At 41.8% G+C, this 23,640-nt stretch overlaps 1 protein-coding gene across 1 annotated transcript in view; it reads right to left on the bottom strand.

Annotated features, from left to right (window-relative positions):
• The window catches only part of LOC138745752 (uncharacterized), a 53,381-nt gene extending 31,654 nt beyond the window's left edge, over window positions 1–21,727 (bottom strand). The window contains exon 1 of the mRNA XM_069903027.1: window positions 21,512–21,727. The gene's annotated coding sequence lies outside the window, so the exon portion shown is untranslated. The remainder of the gene's footprint in view (window positions 1–21,511) is intronic.
• Between the last annotated feature and the right edge of the window lie 1,913 nt (window positions 21,728–23,640).

The following is a 23,640-nucleotide window of genomic DNA, read 5'->3' as shown; positions in this document are numbered from 1 at the left end:
TCATTTATATTCATGATTTGGATGAGGGTGTGGTTAACTGGGTAAGCAAATATGCAGACTATATGAAAATAGGGGGAGTGGTGGATGGTGAGGAAGGTTTTCTTGGATTACAGGATTTGGTTTGTTTGGAAAAGATGGCAGATGGAATTTAATGTTGACAAGTGTGAGGTGCTGCATTCCAGAAAAAATAATCTTAATAGGACCTATGCAGTTAAGGGGAGGGGGTCGAGAAATGAAGAGGAACAGAGGGATCTTGGAGTTATGGTACAGAGTTCACTGAAGGTGGATTCCCATGTAGACAGGGTAGTTAAGAAGGGGTATGGCATGCTGGCCTTCATAAATCATAGCATAGACTAACGTTTAAGGCATTGGTGAGGCCAGGTTTGGAGAATTGTGTTCAGCTCTGGTTTCCAAATTATAGGAATGATATAGATAAGGTGGAGAGGGTGCAGAGAAGATTTACAAAAATGTTGCCTGACTTACAACATCTAGAGTACAAAGAAAGATTAAGGAGACTGCGACTTTATTCATTTGAACGTCAATGGTTGAAGGGAGTTATGATCGAAGTATTTAAAATTATGAAGGGAATAGATTGACTAGACATGAGTAGACTCTTTCCCCTGAGGGCGGGGGAGGTTGGAACAAGAAGGTATGAGTTAAGGGTAAGGGGGCAAAACTTTAGGAGAAATGTTATAAGATGCTTCTGTGGTGGTGGCAGAATGGAGTGATCTTCCAGAAGAGATAGTTGCGGCAGGGTCCTTTCTGTCATTTAAGAGAAGGTTGGATGTGTACATGGATATGAGGGGGTTGGAGGGATATGGCCAGAGTATTGGAGGGGAAAACTAGTGGAGTTGTTCATGTGAACTGGCACAGACTCAAAGGGCCGATATGGCCTGTTTCCATGCTGTAAACTGTCATATGGTTATATGTGCCAGGCTCCACGGGACAAGGTGGGACATCATTAAGAGTTTGCTGCCAGCAGGTTTAAATTAAGCCCCGTGAGTATCCCGTGCTTTCCGGCAGGAGACTCCACAGATCAACGTGCCATTCCTCGGCCCGCTGCACCATGCGCGTTCCATTAAATGGGTGAGAACCCAGCTGTCTGTCTTATGGATTAACGCGCCAACTGAAGAACTCTTATCCTGCCTCATCACACTGACCAGCATCCAGTCCAGAGCCTGTCAACACCCTCGTATCCCTCAACTTGTCCAAACTCTTCAATGCTAACATAGAGCTCATATTTCTTCATGCAGCTGGCAGCTTGTTCCACTCTCCCACCACCTTGTGTGGAGAAGTTCCCCCTCATGTTTCCACTAAACTTTTCCCCTTTCATCCTTAGCCCATGTATTAAGGATTTCTCCAAGAGGCGGAGTCTCAAGAAAACAACCTCTATCCTCAAGGACCCTCACCACCCAGGCCAGGCCTTCTTCACACTGCTATCACCAGGGAAACAGGTCCAGGAGCCTGAAGACGAACATCCAATGGTACAAACACAGCTTCTCCCCCTCTGCCATCAGATTTTTGAATGGACAAGGAACCACAGTCACTCCCTCACTATGCTTCATTTAGCACAAATGGATTTCTTTTTTTAAAATGTTATTTACAACAATATTTGCACCTGTATTGTTGCCACAAAACGACAAATTTTGTGACATGTTCATAACAATAAATTTTTAATTCTGAACACTGCACGTACATCGGAAAACAATCATAGTTAAAAAAACAATTTTAAAAGATGATTTAACTATTTCCATGCACCCTCCCCTTTTACGTTTATTTTTCTAAACGCACTCCATGATCGAAACATCTCCACTTAACCCAACCCATATTTCTTCTCCCATTCAAAGCACTCAGTAATACACCAAGGCAGTAAAATAAAAACTCAATGCTGGAAATACTAAGCAGGTCATCTTCTGCAAAAATAATCAGAGTTGAAACATTCAGGTCGATAACCTTTCAATGGGATTCAGAAATATGATCAAAAAAACCTGATTCTCTTTGCTGAGAAAAAGAAGAGGGGAAATAACAAAGTGAATATGTGGGATGAAAAGCCCGAGCAGCAGAAATGACAGTGGTGCTGGATGAGTGGAATCCACTCATTGATCAACATCCTCTGGATGGAGGGGTAAAGGATAAACAAGACAAACATGATGTCGTCACTGTGAGGTACAATACGACAGCTGCAGAGAATCTGAAATGAAGGAATGGTGAAAATACTTGTTTTTGGATCAATGTGACAAAATTTGACCTGACAAAAGAAAACAAAATTGCTTTGCTCTGCCAGAATCTCTAGATCAAGGGGCACAATAAAATACTCCAGAAGCCAACCTTATGAAATTGAACAGAGAAGTTATACAAATTGGCAGCAAGAGATAAAACACAGTTACATAATTCCATGAAAGTGGTGTCACAGGACAACAGGGTTCTAAAGACAGCTTATGTCATCTTGGCCTTCATTAATTAACATATTAAAAATAGGAGTTGGGAAGTTATGGTGAGGTTATATAAGATGTTGGTTAGGCCAAATTTGGAGTATTGTGTGCAGTTCTGGTCACCTAGCTACAGGAAGGGTATTAGTAAGATTGAAAGAGTGCAGAGAAGATTTACTAAGACGTTGCCAGGTCTTCAGGAGTTGATCGACAGGGAAAGGTTGAACAGGTTGGGACTTTATTCCTTGGAGTCTCGAAAAATGAGTAAGAGATTGCTTAAAGTGGCGTATGAATGGGAAAAAAGGCTGAGAAAGTCTGCTGTAGACCCAATTGTGAAGGAAATATTTTGCCTGAGAAAAATTGTCATTGGCCCATTTCCTCTGGAGATATGAAACCACGCACAGAACAAGTCAATGAGGTACAATTAAAACAGAGATTTTCAAACTTTTTCTTTCCAATCACATTCCACCTTAAGTAATCCCTTACTAACAGAGAACTTCTGGCACAGAGATTAAGTGGAATATGATCCGGGGGGTGGGGGTGGGGGTGTGGAGGAGGAGTTTGAAAATCACTGCTCCAGATGAAAAGGTTTATCCATCTCCGTTTTAAGCCGACATTCTTTTATTCTGAGGTTGTGCCCACTGGTCCTAAACTCTCCCACTACTGGCAACATCCTTTCTATCCAGCCCTTTCACTAGTCATCAGATTTCAATGAGGTCCTGCCTCATCCTTCTAAACTCAGGTGAGTAGAGGCCCAGAATCATCAAATGCTCCTCAAACATTATTCCTCTCATCCCCAGGATCATTCTTGTAAACCACCTTTGGACCATCACATCCTCTCTTAGAAATGGGGCCTAAAATTGCTCACAACACTTACGAGATCAGGACAACCAGAAGGTGGTCACAGGAGGGAAGACAGCTGCAGGACTGCCTCGAGTCCGTGGATTGGATGGTGTTCAAGGAATCAGCTGAGGGGGGGTGGGTTGTCATGGCAAGATGGCGTCGGAAAATGACGTGAGAAGACACCTCTCCCTGACTGAACTGTTCAATACTCGAACTGTAGTGACTTTTTTGACTTTATCAATATTTTGAACAGTAATTTACTACAATAGGATTCTGGAAATGAAGAAAGGAAAAAAGCAGGGTTGGGCACGACCAGTTGGCCCAATAATCACAGAGACAAAGAGTAAGGGGAACGATAGCCTTTATTACACACAAGACTGCAGGCCTGGGTCCAAGCAAGGAAGTGAAGGAAGAGGTGGCTCGATCTTTCTGGCTTGGGTCACAGGGGAGGAGTCCAGGGCTAAGTCTCAGAGAGGATGTCATCAGGAGGGTGGGGCCAGCCCATGCCTGTACTGGTCAGTACATACAATACCATTTCATTACCAGCAACTTAGAAAAAATCCTAGGTTTCAACCTGTGAAAAGTGCAGAAGAAGCAAGGCCGACCTTCCAGAAGGAACCTCAGGAGCAGTTAAAGATAGATCCGAATCCTCAACGTGGAACTCAGGAGAAGCTGGAAGAAACTTCCGCATCCTCAGACGCAAGATGGCGCTGAGATCTTTGGCCTGGTTGCAGTCCAGGAGGAGCGCGAGTATGGAATCCGACACGAGCCGGCTTGACTAAGGAGAGCGGGGTGTTGGTGCCCGAATGCCAGCACGAGTTAGCGGGAAGGGAACTGCCTGTATGCAGCTGGAGATGCTCCCCTGTGTTCTACTGAGCTTCTCAGCATGGGTGAAAGTTATCGCATTCAGGAAATTCTGGATCAGATCCGCAGTTGGGCGGCCAGGTATGAGGTGGCAGAGAAGAGGTGGAGGAGGACAACTTAGAAGTTCGAGAAGAAGAAGAGCAAGAATGACTACTTGCTGCAGTTGTACTCACTGAAGGGACGCCTAAGGATTTAAGAACATCTCCTTCTCCAATGAAAACTGTCATTTCACCACAGATGCCTTCCCCAGACTTCAAGGCCCCTGCAACAGGGATGGAAGTCAACCTCATGTCTACAGAACTGATCCAACCAAACGAAAAGATGATGTCTTCTATGACCTAAGGTTTTGAAACTTTAAATGATCAATTTGCTGGTATGAAGAGAAAAATGGCTGGTATGTGTGAAGAAATTACATCTATTCAAGTTGATATTAATAAGAGTTCAACAGCAGTGGACACTGGACAAGATCAATTTAAGAGGATAGATAATGTTTTTATTTCTCCATTATGTGGAGATAATAGATCAAATTGAGGATTTGTTTACACGCTGGTATGTCCAGAAGAGACATTTGTTGGAAAATCAAAGTTGTCGTAATAATATTAAGATAGTTGGTCTGCCAGAAGATCCTGAAAAATTATTTTTGGAAATGGATTCCAGAGATGTTTGGAGTCGTGATTTTTAGATCGGCCTCATAGGTCGAAAAGGAGAAGACCTTTTCCGGGTCAAATGCTAAGAGCGGTTCTTTGAAGAAGTTTGTGATATCAGGATAGAGAAATGATATTGTGGCTTGCAGTTCAGAAAGCTCGCCTTGATCAAAGCCCTACGATGGTTTAAGGCAATAGGGTTTTATTTTATGCTGATTTAAGTTGAGAGATTATTAATTGACGGAAAGAGTTTAATCTGGTCAAAGCAGTGCTGTGGAAGAAAGGATATAAGTTTACTTTTCGGTATCCGAAGGTATTTAAGGTTATTTACAGGCCAGATCAGTCTCAATGTTTTGAGAGTCCTTATGGTGCATTAGCGTTTGCAAATTTCTTCCCAGATTTGAAGGAATCGATGGGGAAAATGTCCTGGGATAAGATTGGGAAGGGAATGGGGAATCAGAATTGGTGAGTGATGTTGAAGATGAAGCTCAAGCTCAATGTGGTTGTTATCACTAGGATGACTGATGGGTTTTAAATTTCGGTTGGGGGGTGGTGGTTGACTCTACTACTTCTAAAGTCATCTGCCACTTGTGGTATGAACTACACCTGGTCCACAGAGGGGGGTCCGGTTCTTGTAGGTTTTTACATTTTTTCAGGGTTTTCTTATTGTTTGAAAGGGGGGGGTTTGGGTTTATTTAAATATGTAATTGCTGTGTGAAGTGTCAATCTCAAGAGGAAATCAAGTTATGGCTCATTTAAATTTTTTGACCTTTAATGTTAGAGGACTTAATAATCCACTTAAAAGGAAGAGAGTATTGGCATATATAAAGAAAATGAAGGTTGATGTTGCTTTTTTGCAAGAAACTCGTTTGTCTGAGAAAGAAATTGAAAAGAGATTGGGTAGGACATGTTTTTGCATCTTCATTTAATTCAAAAGCTAGAGGTGAGTTGCAACTTTGGTTCATACGAAGATAACGTTTCAGTTGGAATCATTCTCTGCCACATTGGGTAGAGAGCTGTTGGTGAATTGTAAAATTTTTGCTGAAGCATGGACTTTGATGAATGTTTATCGACCCAATGAAGATGATGAATATGTTATTTCTGTAACTTTTTTGAATCTGGGTCAAGCTAATGAAAATATTTTGGTTGGTGGGGATTTTAATTGAGAGTTGGATAAATTTCCAAAAACTGTACAAAGAACCAAAATAGCTAAATGGATGTTAGACTCAATGAAAGATTTGAATTTGGTGGAAATCTGGAGGAAGTTAATACTGACAGAAAAATACTTTTCTTTTTATTCACCCAGACATGATTCTTTTTCGAGAATTGACTTTTGCTTAATGTCAGTACAATTACAGGGTAGATTTATACATACAGAGTATAAGAGTAGGATTTTGTCTGATCATTCTTCATTGTTAAGTAGAAGTACACAATCATTTATCCGGACATCTAAAATCCGGAAAGCTCCAAACACCAGCAAGTGGGGAGAGAGATGCAGCGCGAATCAGGCGGGTGAGGGGTGGGGGGAAAATGGCAGCGCGTCTAGAAGGGAGTGGGGGTGGATACAGGAGCACAAATTTGGTGGGCTTAAATCTGTCTTTGCGAAATCCAGAAAAATCTGAAATTCGGAACACAGTGACCCCCGCCCCCCCTCGAGGGTTCTGGATAAAGGATTGTGCTCCTGCACATGTTCTGGTTTGCATAATGTAGAGACCCTTATCGGTGAAGATTTCATAGGATGTTATTGAAGCAACCAAAGTTTCTAAGTTAAATCAAAGACCATATTCAGTCTTATGTGCAAATTAATACATATTCAGTACAAAGTAAATTTGTTTTGTGGGATGCTTTAAAAGCTTATTTAAGATGTCTGATAATCAATTATTCTACAAGAATTTAGATGCAGCATTTGCCAGAGAGCCAAAATTTGGAGAAGGAAATAACAATGTTAGAAAGGGAATTCCAATGAAATTCGACTGTGGATAAAAACTTATTTGATTCAGTTGAAACTGTTATAATATAATGCAAACATATAAATATGAAAAATTAATACAATGATCCAAATAGCGTTATTATGAGTACGGAGAAAGAGTGCATAAGGTTTTCGCTCGGCAATTAAAGACTGAACAGGCATCAAGGACAATAAATGCGATAAAAAATAATACAAGAATCACTTTTAAACCTCAGGAAATGAATGATGAATTTCACTCATTTTACCAGAATTTATATCCTTTTGATGTAAGTCAGGATGAGGAACGTGTTGAGTCTTTTTTAGGTAGTTTGGACGTATCAGTTTTGGACGATAAAGATAGGACAGAATTGGAAATTCCTTTCAATGAGTTAGAAATTGAAGAAGCGATATTGAATATCACCTGGAGAAGATGGGTTTACAGGAGGGTTTTATAAAGAATTTTATGAAGTCTTGTCTCCTGTTTTGACGGATGTTCTTAAACAAGCTACAGAAGAGCAAAAGCATTTCCAGAATCCTTTTCTAGAGCTAGACTTAGTTATTGCACAAAAGGAAGAGTCCCATTGAACGTTGCCTCATATCAACCAATATCGTTATTAAATGTAGATTATAAGATAGTAGCTAATAGACTTGCAAAGTATTTATCACGTTTAATACATGTTGATCAAGCAGGTTTCATTAAGAATAGATTTTCTTCTTAAAATATTGTTAGACTGTTGACGTTGATTAATGTGTCAAGACATTGTTTGAATCAATCAATGATAGTGGCATTAGATGCAGAAAAAGCCTTTGATCGAGTTGAAAGGTACTTTTCATTTAAAGTACTTGAAGATTTAAGTTTGGACCTTTTTTACCTTGTTGAGTTAAAGCCTGGTATAAAAATCCCTTGGCGAGGATGGTGACAAATGGACAAATTTCAGATACGTTTAATTTAACATGCTCCACAAGGCAAGGTTGTCTTTTGTCACCATTGGTGATAGAACCGCTAGCCCAAGCTATAAGACAAAATGATAAAATAAAGTGGGATTAAAATAAATGAAGAAGGTTCCTTTGTACCAGTATATTTAACAAATCCTCAGAATCATTACGACATCTGCAAACCTGTTTGGTACAATATGGAGAAATGTCTGTTTATAAGGTTAATCGGGATAAGAGGAACATGTTACCAATTACGAGGAATATTATCCTACTTGTAAACAGATTACACAGCCTAAATGGACTAAGAAAATTAAATATTTAGGGGTAATGGTTGATGTGGATTATCAACATTTGTGTAAGTTGAACTATGTTTCTCTATTGATAAAATTAAAGCTGATTTAATTAAATGGAAAGATCTTCCTTTGACATGAATGGTAGATGTGAATTGTGTTGAAGTGAATATTTTTCATTGTATTCAATATATTTTTCAATCAATTCCATGTTCGCTTCCAAAGATACTCTTTAAAGAGTTATGCAGGCATCAGAATATTTTTATAGAAAGGTACTTTGACTAGAGTATTGTTGCAAAAATTGACATGGAAATATGCATTAGGGACTACAATGGCCTCATTTTCAGAATTATTTGTTAAATTTACATGATAATTATTTTTTTTATGTGAAGACATGGTCTAAAATTTACAGTCTTTGCCTCTATTCCCTCTTAAGGAGTGGAGTAACATTTGCAATTTTCCAGTCCAGACTGGGCAGACAAGGATAGATGGACTTTAAACATGAACATGGTGAGTAATTAGCGAAGCTATTCATTCAGATATACTCCTCACAACTAGGTAATTCCAAATCATCCAAGTTATAGGGTTCCATATGAGAGACGAGGCCAATAGCCGCAGAGATCAAGACAAAGCAGAATCATACACACCATTGCTACCAAGATTTACATTAGTGTCATATCAGAGTCAATGCGATACTTTAAGATGAGTTACAGCACAGTAACAGACCCTTTAGGCCCACAAACCTGTGCCTCCCGATTCACCTTCAACCCCCCATACTTTTTGAACAGTGGGAAAAATCTGGACCCCCCTCCCCCACCCCAGAGGAAACCTACACACACAGTGAGAACATAAAAACTCCTCACAGAGAGAGCAGGATTTGAACCCCATCCCTATCACTGGCAGCGCAACAGATTTGCAATTGTGCCATCCACTGACGAACCATGTTGGACAGGAAGAAACTCAAATCAAGAAAGTCAATAAATGGAGAGCATCAATATTTCATGAGTTGGTACGGATTAGTCCAGATTTTGAGAAAAGATGGATGGACAGTACTTTGCAACAACATAATGACAGTCAGTACAAAAGAAGCCACAGCGAGCTTGCATGGGAGCCAGGAAGGGAAAGTAGCCACTTCATTGAAATGGAAGCAAGAGAATGGTCTCAGGAGCCGGAACCCAAGTGAGAGAAATTCTGGTTCATGAGCAAGTCACGAAAACCCAATGCTGCCTTCCAAAGTTCATTCCAAAGGCATTCATTTAAATTTATTTCTCCAGTTTGGGTATTTTAGATCATTAATATTCCCCAGTATTCTTCAACATCTGATGATGAGGTGTTACATGTGTTGCTATGAGGTGGAACAATGCAGCTCGTATTTGCACAGCAGATACAATAAGGGATCCACCCTTCTCCCTCTCCTTCATAGTGTCTATTTAAGACAAACATTTTTTCTCTCAATTTGCCCATAATCTGCAAAGAAATGATGATGAGATCACGAGATGAAGCGATAGAACTTCATTCATCTTTTGATTTGATCGTCTAAACAAGTTTTTTTAAAAAAAATACAGACCTGTGAGGGTCTGGGATGCATTGCTCGGGTGGAGGTGGGGGCTGGTACAATAAGGACATTCAAAACACTCTAAGATACATGGATGGAAAAATAATAGAGGGTAATGAGTGTGAAGTAGGGAAGGGTTAGATTTGTAACGGCACTGATATACCATTGTTTACAAACAATTAAAGAATACCCTCATTCGTTTCCTCCAGAAGACAATGCAGTCGACCTTCATTATCCTCCTCAGACACAACATTGCATTCTTCAACTCCCCAAACATTACCCAGCCAAACCCCTTTGACCTTCTCCTTAGCTCAGTGCCACACGGTGATCCTGACCCTCTCTCTCAACTCCTCCTGCATCCGAAATCCATCACCCATATACTGATGCTTAACGCACCTGCGCATGTGGGCTATTCCTCCAGTGCGACGATCCAATTACATCATCAGAGGCAACTGGCACCATTCCCAAAGCAGGCAGATGCATCACCGTGACAGACCCCTCCCCCCACTCCCACCTCCAGCCTCCGATCCATGCAAGGAGGCGAATGAATATAACTGTCCCAAGTGTAACGGTCTGGAGGGTTGACAGTTCAGCCTGATCTCGTATGATTCTGTAAGTCAGGGTATGCAGGTGCACGACTGGTCCTTTCGCTCTGGCCCTGATGCAGAATGTGGACATTCGAAATACACTGGCTTCAACCTGTTGATGGAAACAGTGTTACCTTTTCCATTTCTGTCAAACAAAAAACACTATGGATGGTGCCATAAGACCTGGAAAGAACCATCGTAAATTGGCTAAAGTGGTTTACAAACAACATCATGTCAAAGAAACACACGAGAACACTGTTGTGAATCATTTGGCACATCCACTGCAGATGATGCTGCCACATAGGAGAACCTCAGAATTATCTCATTTTCTCGAAGACGGTCAAGATAACTGACCTGTTCATGGAGCACTGTGTCTGGTCTAAGATTCACAAACTCACCTGGCAAGGTCAACATACAGTCATAGAATAGCTCTACCACTAAACATCCATGATCTGCCCTAAGAGCTGTAGTCACGCAAAGGAGAACCATGGGAAAACATTCGCTACATGTCGATGTATTGCCACCTGCTGTCAATGGTGCTTTCGATCATCAATGAAAATGCTCAAAGAAGCTGTTGGCCTTGAAATGCTTCGCCATAATTCAGGTAGTGCCCAGAGGATCAATGAGAGCTCGGACCAATGCTGACTCGAACTGAGACCCTCGATCTGTTGTAATAGTGCCCAGAACACCAAAAGATTGAATCCAATGATCCACAAAAGTCCAAGCAATTGTCTCTACAGAGATGCCGATGATAGGAATTTCATCCTGCCAACTGGTAGTCCTGTCCTCACCCGTGAGCAGAGGCGTACATAACCGAGATGGCGGAAGTGGACCTTGGAAGCCACAAGGTGCACGTGCTGGAAATAGGAATCCAAAACAACAAAATCCCCCAGCTTGAATTTCATGTGCCTGGAGACTTTAGGGCGTTGACCCAGCAAGCAAGTCCTTGCACATAATCCAACATTCTGTTTAACACGAAGCCAGGTAAGATGTTCCTTAACCAGTTTGATTGATGCTCTTCTACCAGGAAGAGATAGATTGTGAAGAGAAAATCTCCTGCCTCATAGCCACCCACACATACAGCCTAGTCCTTCCTGTTGGGGAAAAAAAATCAGACCAACTTTTCATCCGATTTATCCAAGGTCACATCTTGAAGATGGAAACCAGAGTTGATCTGGTTACACCGGATGAAATCGGGATCAGTGCACCATGCATGAGCATTGAAATTGATGTCAGTAGTTGTATGTAATGTCGCACCTGGATTGGGCACCAACCACAGCATTCGCTTTCTCTCAGATGTCATGTGTGTCCGATGAAAATTGAAGGATGAAGTCCAAGTGCCGAATCTCCCTTCGCAAGTAGAGATACAGTATGCATAAGAGGCTGGTGGTCTGTACAAATGGTCAAAGGATGACCTTCCAGTAAAAAAGCTGAAATATTGGATTGGAAATTGGGATTCATGAGGGAATTACAAAGAAACCTTTCCAAATTGTATCTTCAACTTCAAGAGGAATCTCCAAACCCAGTCTTGAATAAATCAAAAGAAAGATGGGAATTGGATTTGGGAACTGAACCCTTTTTTCTGGTCTGACATTTGTTGGGACATAATTCATGTTTTTGATACATTTGTTAATTATAACTTATTCATCAATTATATTTAATGCCACATAAATTAATTTATTCCTAGTTTTTCAAATTCATGTTTTAGATCTGAATCCCATCTTAAAATTGATTGTGGGGAAATGCAAAATTGTATTCCCTTAGCAAATGTGACTTATAATATTAGAATTGGGTATGATACATACATCAAAATATGGAAACCATATTTAGATATGGGTTTGGATATCTAATGTATTCAATTCTCCACCCCACCACCACTTTTCTTTAATCTTAATGGTTGAACCTTATCATGTTGGTTTAATTCTACAATTTTATTAATTTTCTGTCTTTCCTTTTGGGAGGGAATAGATATCACAGGAGCTTTGCACCTAGATCTGTATTATTTTTCTTTTATACTTTTTTCTCTTCTCACTTTTATGTACAGTACAACATTTATTTTTTATTCCATTTTCATAATTGAAAGTATCGTTTGGATACGATTCTATTATTATATTGAACTGTATACAAAACTATAAATATATTTTTTTAAAAACTGAAATGTTTCACTGCGCGATAGATAGCTAAGAGTTCTTGCCCAAATGTACTATATTTTCCTGAGCTGGTGACCACTTGGCTGGAACAAAAAATGCCAAAGTTTCCAATTGTCCACAGACTCGTTGTTCAAACACTGGTCCCACAGCACTGACAGATGCATCTGTGGTAAGAGAGCAAGGCCTTGGGCATTTGATGTACAACCTTAGTGGCATTTGTAAGAACAGTGTTCACATCATGGAAAGCATACACAGCATCGTCTTTCAAAGTTAAGGTCTTTTTGAAACAGACATAAGATCCTTTGAGTCATTCAGCAAGAGGTAATAGAGATGCTGTGGCATTCACCAGGGAACAGCAATAAAAATTCCTCATACCTAAAAACCATCACAACTGGCCAACCTTAACGGAGGGAGGAAATTCTCAAAATTCACGTACTTCCCATTCATCAGGCAAAATACCATGTTGCATAACTCTAGGCCTCAAAAATACAAGATCAGAAGCACCAGAAACAATTTCCTGGCATTGATCACGATGCCGCATTCCTCAAGCCTTGGAAACGATGAGATAAGGTGGCTCTTGTGCTCCTCTTCATCCACACTTACAACCAGAATCTAATTGATGAACACAAGCACCAAACAAACCCAAGGCCAGTGAGTTCGTGGTCCATGAACCACTGGAATGTCTCAGCTGCATTCCATAGACTCAAACATGCCGAATGGGAACATCACTGCTGTCTTTGTGACATCCGGAGATTCAAATGGAATCTAATAGTAAGCACATTCTAGATCTATTTTAGCAAATGCATATTTGCCATGGAGGTTTGCTGAGAAGTCTTGTAAATTTGGAATATTGTATCAGTAAGGCACGGTGGAATTGTTCACGGTACCATCATCTCTGCAAGGCCGCCAATCCCTAGTTTTTTTCAGAACCATATGCAACCGTGAAGCCCAGCAGCTGTCAGATCTGTGGAATACGCCAAACTCTTGCCAATCCAAGCTTGCGATTTTAAGATAATCTGGGGGTATTACGAGCCTGCGTCTCAGACCCTGCCTTTATATGGTGGCTTATTGCATGTCTGTACACCGTTACGATGGGGTCACGAGGCGAGGAAAACACTTGAGCAAGGCTTGGAAAGGGCAGGAACTTTAAGAACAAATGCAGCTCATTTGCATTCAAGAGCTGCAGTCCACACAACGTTTTTTCAAATACATCACGGAAAAATGTGACAAGAAATTCACTCCCAAAATGGAATTTGCCACATTTACAACTGAAAAACCACCCAAAAAATTGCAAGACAGAAATGAAGCACGAGTAACCTGTGGCCAAGTTTGAAAAAGAGAATAATTTGTAGCTGAAAGAACACATGACATATTAGAAAGACTATGTTCCTCAGGGATTGGAGGGATCGGCACCGATCCAAAGTGACAGATAATTTTGGAGTTTTACATAGAGATGGCAAACAAATAACCTTCTCCAACAATTGCCTCGAATGTTTCCATTTTTCTCAGTTGCCTTCGATAATTTCTCTCAAATGAGAACAAGATCCCAAGACAAAAGAACAGAACCAGGCCACCAGGCCCATTGATCCTGCTCTGTAAATACACACTGAGCTACTCTACACTCCTTCAAATTTCCAGCCTTTTCCCCATATCCCTTCATGCCCTCACTAACGAGATACTTGTCTATTTCTTGTTTAAATACTCCCAGTGATCTGGCATCCACTGCTGTATGAGGCAGTAAGTTCCACAGCTCCATGACACTCTGGTGAAAGAAGTTCTTCCCAATCCCTGTTTTATATGGATAACCTCTAATTTTCTTGTCCTCGATTCACCCACCAAGGGAAACATGTTACCCGCATCCACCCTATCTAAACCTTTCAAAATACAAAATGTCTCCATGAGCTTTCTTCTTTAATTTACGATACTCCAATGAATACAACCCAAGAGCTGTCAAACACTCCTTGTACATTATATTTTGCATTCTGGGAATCATCCTCGTCATTCTCCTCTGCACCCTCTCCAAAAACATCACATCCTTTCTCAGATAGGGGGCCCAAAACTGCACCCAGTACTCGAAATGAGGTCTCACCTGTGCCCCATAGAGCCTCATTAACACCTCTTTACTCTTGTACACCATTCCTCTTGAAATGAATGCCAACATAGCATTCGCTTTCTTCATGACCAATTTCACCTGATCATTAACTTTTAGGTTTCCTTGCACAAGGACACCCAGGTCCCTTTGCACATCCAAGGTCTGAATTTTCATCCCATCCAAATAGTATGCTTCCTGTTTATTTCCACTGCCAAATGTACAACTGTACATTTCTCGGTGTTAAATCTCATCTGCCATCATTTTGCCCAGTTTCCTAATCTGTTTATATCCTTCTGCAACTTTACGGTTTCTACACTTCCTACTCTGTCCCCTATCTTGGTGACCTCTGCAAATTTGGCCACAAAATCATTTAAACCACAATCCAAATCATTAATTTCTTTTTCCTTGGAATATATCTACCCTGCATTCCTTTTATTACTGCCACATGCCAATCCAGAATCGATCATTACTGAACCTGAACATGTTTATAGTGATAAACAACTTCTAATAAATGTTCTGGGTTTAATTTTTTAAAATCTTGTTGTGGTTCCTCTTTGGAAGTTGAATTCACAAAATTTTCCAAATATCTTTTCAGCAATAATTCTGTGGTACAGAGGATTACTCATCTTTCCTCGAGGTTAAAAGTTGCATTTTGATTTTGTTGTCTCAACAGAACATTGTACAAGGTGAAGGCTGATTAAAATGGATTCAGTAATGATGGCCTTCAAATTTTGGAAGATTGAGAGGGGATCTCATAGAGACATATAAAATTCTAGCAGGACAGGACAGAATGGATGCAGATGGGATGTTTCCAAGGATGGGAAAATCCAGAACCCGGGGCCATGGTTTGAGGATAATAGACAAACCATTTAGGACCGAGATGAGGAGGAATTTCTTTACCCAGAAGGTGGTGAATCTGTGGAATTCATTGCCACAGAGGGCAGTAGAGGCAGGTTCATTAAATATATTTAAGAGGGAATTAGATATATTTCTTCAGTATAAGGGTATTAAAGGTTACGGAGAGAAGGCGGGGACGGGGTACTTAAAGTTCAGTGATCAAATGGCGGAGCAGGCTCGAAGGGTAGAATGACCTACTCCTGCTCCTATCTTCCATGTTTCTATGATAAACTACTGTTTCTACAGGGAATTAACTCATGGAAATGTTCTAAATACATTCATTGGAGATAGACCTCTGTGAAAAGTTTACTGCCCATCGGCAACAATCCTTGAAAAGAGATGAATTATCACCCAACAGCGCAGCCCAGGAATAGGCCACTTGGTAAACAATGTCTGTGGTGACCATGATGCTCATTTAAATTAATCCAATCTGTCAGCACATGGTCCATACACATCACCCATTCCTTCTTGTTCATGTGCCCAACCAAATGCCTCTTAAATCATGGTGATTTCACCACTATCCTGGCATTGTGGGCCATACCCCCACCGCACTGTGCAAAAACCTGCCTCACTTTTCTCCTTTGCCCCCTCTCATGTTCAATATAGGCATCGTAGTATTTTTACATCTCCCACGGGGGCGGGGGAAGAAGAAATCTACCTTCTCCCGGACTACAATAATTGGATAAATTTTAACCAGGCCATCACTCAGCTTCCAATGCTCCAGAGAAAACTATCCAAATTTGTCCAATCACTCCTCAGAGCCAATGCTCTATCCCAAGCAACCCACTGATAAACTCCTTTTGTCATGCAGCAACTAGAATTGCAGAAAACACTCAAAATGTGGCCTAACCACATTTATACTTCATGCCCTGCTCAATGAAGAATAATTTCTTTAACGCTCTACACTTGTGTTGCCACTTTCAAGGTGCTCGCGCTTGCACCCCAAGATCCCTCATTGCAAAACTACTACAAGTCCTCTCAAAGTGCAAGGCACTTGTCCCGATTAAACTCCATCTGCCATTTCTCTGCCCACATTTATAAGTCATTTGGTTTGGAAGGGAAAATACGAGGGGAGCTGGGTGAATTAACAGGAAAGGGAGAAAAATATGGGGGGGTGTGGGCAGGTTACATGAACTTAGAAAATTCCATATTCATACCATCGATTCACAAATGCAATAAGAGATGGTTCCTCTGGATTTGACCTCACCCAGACAATGGAGGAGGCAGAAGACAAAGGTCAGAGTGGGAATGGAATGGAACTTAAAACAGCTTGCGACCATTAGCCAAGATGGCCATTGTGATCCAAGTGGAGGCACTCAGCCAATCTGTCATTTACTCTGGATTGGGTTTCCTGCCACAGAGTGTAAGGACATGGTTGGAGGAGGTGATTGTGAAACATTACCCTGCATGAGAATCCCTGGATGGTGGTAACTGATGTAGATTGCAGGAGAAAATGCCCGAGGACTGGGAGGAATTAGTAATCTGTAATTATTTGAAAGATCTTACTGTAAGATTCATCACCAATGAGTAGGAAAGCAGCTTCACTCTATTCTCCCTCTCCCTCTCAGTAAGATTTAGTTGATAAACAAAACAATCTTTCAGCACAGCCAGGGGCAAAAGGGCTCTTAATTTAGTCTTGCAATCAACAGACTTTGAAGATACCCACCATAAAAGACTCAAAATTCAATTCTAGATTCACTTCTGGTGGAAGTATGAGAGCCAGTGGCTTGATTAATCAGATTAGCCTTATTCTGAGTTTCCATTTTGACTTTCACACCATCAAATGAAAGCCCCAGTTTTTGATCCCTAAGTATTTTCTATCCTTACCCACTTTGCAACCACACCTACCTGAAATTGGAACAAAAAACAGCTAATTTTAACATGTATAAATCATATACAAAATAATTTACCCACATTTTCACATCACCGTAGCCACTGAGGGATAACTTGTGCCCATCAGGAAACTTCACCAGCCACTAAAGGGTGATATTTACCTTGGTGTTAATGACTCTGTTCCAGTGTTACTTTCAGACATAATGACATCTTTTCACATTTCAGGCCACAAATGTGACATTGGCGACGAGGATGGGATCCGAACCCACGCGTGCACAGCATTATACTCAGACAATGTTCCACAATTCATTTCAGAGACATTTGCGGAATACATGAGGACCACAGGTACCTACCATCATAAAGTAACTCCGAAATGGCCGCAAGCCAACGGAGAAGTAGAGAGACAAAATCAGTCCATTGAAAAACGATTGAGGATTGCACACGCAGAAGGACAAAATTGGCGAGAAGAATTGCTATCTTATGTGGCTGTCTATCGAGCAACGACTCACGCAACCACTGGAAAAAGTCCTGCAGAAGCATTTTTTGGGAGAAAAGTCCGCACAAAAATGCCAGAAATAAAGGAAATCTGAGACGACCAGGAGATGAGGGACCACGATGCTGAAAAGAAAGGTGCAGCAAAGCTGTACACAGATTCAAAACGTGGAGCCAAGTACTCAGACGTCATGCCAGGAGATAATGTTCTAGTGAGGCATGAAACTGGTGGTAAACTAGACCCACCTTATTACCATCAATCCGATACTGTCGAAACCAGAAGTGGCAGTATGGTGACAGTCAAGTCTCCGACTGGAGTTCTGTATAAGAGAAATGTATCAGGTGTAAAAAAGTACCAGTCCAGATACATCGAGTGAAGAGGTTGAAAGGCCAATACGAGATGCTGAAACTGAGAGACCTGATGATGTTCCAGAGGCAGTTACCAGCACTCCTGATGAAGTGACTAGAGCGCCAGAAACACCCGAAGCCGTGGCGAGCAGTATTTCCGACGCTGAGAGTGAACAACCGAGAAGCGACGACAATATCGCAGCCAGGCCGAAACGAAACCGGAAAGTGCCCAAACTATACGAAGACTTTGTGCCATAGTTTTAATTAGAACTTTGGGACAGTATTTTAATCTTAAATCATAAAGTGCATGTATGAGTACTGTAGGAAGTAAATTTTATGTAGTTGAGTTATAGTATTACCATTAGTTACGATGTTTGTATGTTTCCGAGGGATATTGGTAATTGAAGGTAAAGTTTATTTCTGATTAAAGGAGGGATGTCATGATAATGAAAATGTATGAGATGTACCGGAAGTCACATGGTACGAGAGGGAGATAAGAACACAAGCAGGAGAACAAAGGAAATTTGAAGATAAACACACTGAGAAGTTTACCTGATAAAACTTGTGTTTGATGTTTTATTAACTTCACATTTCGGGCCACAAATGTGACACTTACAACAGATATTCAAAATCAAACAATAACAGAAATAACAGAATATTACAGCACGGTACAAGCCCTTTGGCCCACGATGTTGTGTTGATCTTGATATTTCTAACAAAAAAAAATACCCTGTAGGACCTACTGCGATAGATGCTACTAAATAAAGACAAACACATACAAAGGTTGTCAACTCCAGACTGGTTTATTACAGACATACACAGACCTTTTATTCCCTGCCTGTCAATGAGAATATTAGTGAACACCTTCCAGTCCACAGGACCAGCAGGTTAAAGCTAGGAGCCATTAGTGCCCCATGCCTTTAGGCAGGGGCTTCATCTGATCCACTCACTGTACTTTGGTGCCCAGCACTGTTAGCCCGCGACGTGTCAGGTAAGTCTGTGAACCGATGGTGGTAGTTCGTAATATCGCGCTGTGCTTCCGCTACAACCCTGTTTTTCTTTCACTTATGTATGCCTGTCTAAGAGTCTCTTAAATGCTCCTTACGTGATATTGTAATGGATAAATATATTTGAAGAATTTGGTAATATTTGGGATTTTGGTAAGATTTAGAGTAGGTTACATACATACACACACATACATTTTAAAACATCTTATTTGAAAGACTGAAGAAATATTGAAGATCTCTGGAGAAAGTTATGCACATTCACAAGTAGGTGTTAATTGAACTGATGTCATAAAATGAATGACCATTGTTTGGAAATGGAGCCAGGATGGCTACAAGTGCCTTTCTGCAGGGTGCTTCCAGGAAAGTCACTTCTCGGTTTTGTTTATCTACCACTAGGTTAAGCAGAAGAAAGAATTCCTGTTGTTTGGAATAAGAGGAATGGAACTCTGTAGTAGCTTGCAGAAAGACGTTACCATCTGGAAAACCCTAATGGGGCAAGGTTCATCAGTGAGACACTGAGGTGACTAATGGTGGTACCTCAGTTGTGGAAATCCTGGAACAACAAATCTCTCTCTAAAAACCCTACAAGACCTATCCTGAGCTGTAAACATTTACCTTTTGAGCACCAAATCCTGGAGAAATTTATACACATTCCATTCTGTGCACAGCAGAATTGCCTGCATCCAGAGAACTTGGAAGAAGGAGAAGTGAGATTGAACTATGAACCAAATAACTTTTCTTAAATTTAAACACATTACAAACATGTGCACTTAGAATTAAAAGGGGGTTAATTGGGGTTTGTTAAGTACAGAGTTAAGTTAAAGTTTGATTCTATTTTCAAGATTAAATTTGATTAAAAATAACTTCTGTTTTAAAAACCACTTGTCCTGGTGAATGTCTCTTGCTGCTGGGTTTTGGGATCCTTTGGGCTCTTAACAATATCTGTTTGGATAATGATATTGGGCCTGTTCAAAGTAGGAAATGGCTTCTACCAGCAGGAATTTCTATTTGATAAAAAAAATATTGATAGGTGGCTGGCCACATACTTTTCCTAAAAATTAATACCCTCTCCCTCCCTAAACCACATTCAGCCCCGTGACATCTTTCTACGTTGCATTACTGGGATCACCAAGGACCTGACCCATTTCCCATCTCTCCTTGCAATGCCAATATGGCAGCTGCCATAAGAACTGACAAATCACATTTTAATTCAGCAAGTAACATGAAGGTTATCCTGACATCCTGCTTAAAAGGAAGGGTCAAAAACCTTCCTAATTTTGTCACTTCATTTTTATTTCGATTCCCATGGGGCATTAGCAAAAACTGTCTTATCATAATTTGGCTCACCAAATTATGAGTAAAATCGTGATCCCTGTTCATGAAAACCCATTACTTTCAATGTTACACAGATATAGTAGGAAGAATTCTGTAATAAAAGTGAATAAAACATTGAAAGAATTTTCCCCTTATCAATGCTGAGATTGTAGCGTACCAGGTGACCGGGCAAGCATAAAAGGCCAAATCACTGCAACACTTGGACAGTCCAAGATGGCACAGAGTCCCCTTTACCACTGAGAAGGAGCCTGGGCCTAGCACCATGTGCGGGCAGAGATGCCCTTGACTTCCGCGTAGCGGCCGGCCAGTTGGAGAGTGATGCCACAATGCAATGATGTCACTTCTGGAAGTCAGGGGCACGTCACCAGAAGTGGGTGGGCCAGTGAGCACACGTGGGGAATTTAAAGCAGTAAAGCCAGTCTTTGTTTTACACTCACCTTGTGGGGACATCTCTTTATTTGGTAGCGCTGCTGCAGCGGATGCTACAAATCAATAACTTCTTACTTGCTGCAACCAAACAGGTCTGCAAGATACACCAACCAAAATAGAAAATATGACCAGAAATCCCAGAGATCATAAATTCAAAAAGATTGGTGAAATCTTGACTTTGTATTGTTAACACCAAAGTCCCTATATTTTTAAGGCATTTGGACAAGTAACTGAGAAACATTGCATTTTAAACACATGGTACGTCAACTTTAAAAAATAACATCTAACTTGATGAAGAATGTGATGCTACAACAGGAAAAACGGATGGAATCAGACACATTCTATGAGCATTGGGAAGCAAAGAAAAATGGATTGGTTTTCCATCCCTTCCGAAGCGACCCAATGACACCGACAGGTCCTCCCCGACCTGCGACCGTAGTGGAGTCCAAAGGTCCCTCAATGGTCGCTTCGGGGTGGGGGTCCACAATGGTCGCAAGTCGGTGTTTTGACCCCGTGCGAAGAGCCCTGAAGCCTTAGAGCCTATTTTTTAAATCAAATGATTTGACAAACGAGAACAGAGACACAGGGCACAAAAGACCCAAAATGTCCGGATTGACTTTGTGACTCAGGATCCATTGGATGGGGGCAGCCATGTTAATTTCTGTGCGCATGCTCCAGTCATCAGTTGGCGCTTGCGCAAATGTTTCGCTTCGCTCAATTAGCACATGCGTATCTGCAACATATGCGCGAACTCACCACGCATGCGCCAACCAGACTTGCCAATCTCCTGCCCCCACCACCTCCCGCTGCAAATAACCCCGCGGCCTCCAACCTCGCCATGTCGGCGTCATCAGGCCTCGCACCGACGCCTCGGCTCCACCCAAAGAACCCGCCGGTACCGGCTGCTCCCGGGTGGGTCCCACCGGGCTGCTGGTCGCCCGTTTTCCCTGGACCGCGCGGCTGAGGATCACGGCGCCGCCGCCAATTTCTTCCCGTTGGGTCAGCGGGGACGCGACGGACCCTGAGCAGACGATGCCGCCGGAAACGTCCCGCCTCCTCACAGCACGAGCCAATCAGCCCGCGAATCCGCCTATCAATCCAACCCGACTTCAGCGTCCAATCAAATAGCGGCCTCACCGAATCAGCCCATTGACTCGCGCAACTGAAGCAACCAATCAGAGAGTGAGCGAACACAAAGGCGCACCCACTCAGCATCGCAAGGCAGAAGACAGGCAGTCGAAGGAGCAGGAGACCCTTCGGCCCTTCCATTTCCAACTACCCCAACACCTCAATCAAATCCTTAGATTTCATAGGATCACTTTGTCTTGGCTCCAGGATTCCTCTGATCTCAAGAAATACATTGTACCCCAACTACAAGGGAGACTATTTATTCTCAATCTTTCCTCCAAATTTATTACCGCTTCCAATTTAATGTCTGTTAATTTTTTCAAAGTATCTGCATCTAAGTTAAATGCATATGATCCCTCTACGAATGTGTCTGCCAATAAACTCATCACAAGTCCATGGATCCCAATTTCAAATGAACCTTCAATAGGGTAGAGAGTTCCAAGGATATTTCATTTTCATTTCAGACATTTCTTAAAGTCTAAGCAGCCGATCGGTTATTGGGAAATTGTAACACTTGGTGTTCGGCTCCTTTGCATTATCGTCTTTCGATCCGTGCTGCTGTGTCCTCTCATAATGTTGTAAGGTCATCTCCCTTTTTCCAATGACAAAGAGATCCATATTCAAACTTTCCTCCTATCACCCGGTTAAAACATCCCAGAAACAAATTTGACAATATGTGTGCACTTCTCATTCTTCATATGAGGAAACTAGACACGTGACTCCCGATGTGAAATTGGAGTGTTTGCGCTACTGTGAAGGGTGGAAGAAACAAGCCTTCCGTCGCGCATGCAGCCATCTTCAGCGCAAACTCCGGGAGATCCAAAATGAGTGGTGGACTAGCCTCGCCAAACGAACACAGCTCAGCGCGGACATTGGCGACTTCAGGGGTTTCTACGAGGCTCTAAAGGCTGTGTACGGCCCCTCACCCCAAGTCCAAAGCCCGCTGCGCAGCTCAGACGGCAAAGTCCTCCTCAGCGACAAGATCTCCATCCTCAACCGATGGTCAGAACACTTCCAATCTCTTTTCAGTACCAACCGCTCAGTCCAAGATTCCGCCCTGCTCCAGCTCCCTCAACAGCCCCTAAGGCTAGAGCTGGATGAGGTTCCCACCCTGGATGAGACATATAAGGCAATCGAACAACTGAAAAGTGGCAAAGCAGCAGGTATGGATGGAATCCCCCCAGAAGTCTGGAAGGCTGGCGGCAAAACTCTGCATGCCAAACTGCATGAGTTTTTCAAGCTTTGTTGGGACCAAGGTAAACTGCCTCAGGATCTTCGTGATGCCACCATCATCACCCTGTACAAAAACAAAGGCGAGAAATCAGACTGCTCAAACTACAGGGGAATCACGTTGCTCTCCATTGCAGGCAAAATCTTCGCTAGGATTCTACTAAATAGAATAATACCTAGTGTCGCTGAGAATATTCTCCCAGAATCACAGTGCGGCTTTCGCGCAAACAGAGGAACCACTGACATGGTCTTTGCCCTCAGACAGCTCCAAGAAAAGTGCAGAGAACAAAACAAAGGACTCTACATCACCTTTGTTGACCTCACCAAAGCCTTCGACACCGTGAGCAGGAAAGGGCTTTGGCAAATACTAGAGCGCATCGGATGTCCCCCAAAGTTCCTCAACATGATTATCCAACTGCACGAAAACCAACAAGGTCGGGTCAGATACAGCAATGAGCTCTCTGAACCCTTCTCCATTAACAATGGCGTGAAGCAAGGCTGTGTTCTCGCACCAACCCTCTTTTCAATCTTCTTCAGCATGATGCTGAACCAAGCCATGAAAGACCCCAACAATGAAGACACTGTTTACATCCGGTACCGCAC

Source organism: Narcine bancroftii, chromosome 11 (genome assembly GCF_036971445.1).
Source record: "Narcine bancroftii isolate sNarBan1 chromosome 11, sNarBan1.hap1, whole genome shotgun sequence".
NCBI classification, from domain to species: Eukaryota; Metazoa; Chordata; class Chondrichthyes; order Torpediniformes; family Narcinidae; genus Narcine; species Narcine bancroftii.
The sequence above is the reverse complement of the archived record's forward strand: the minus strand, read 5'-3'. Positions and strand labels throughout refer to the sequence as shown.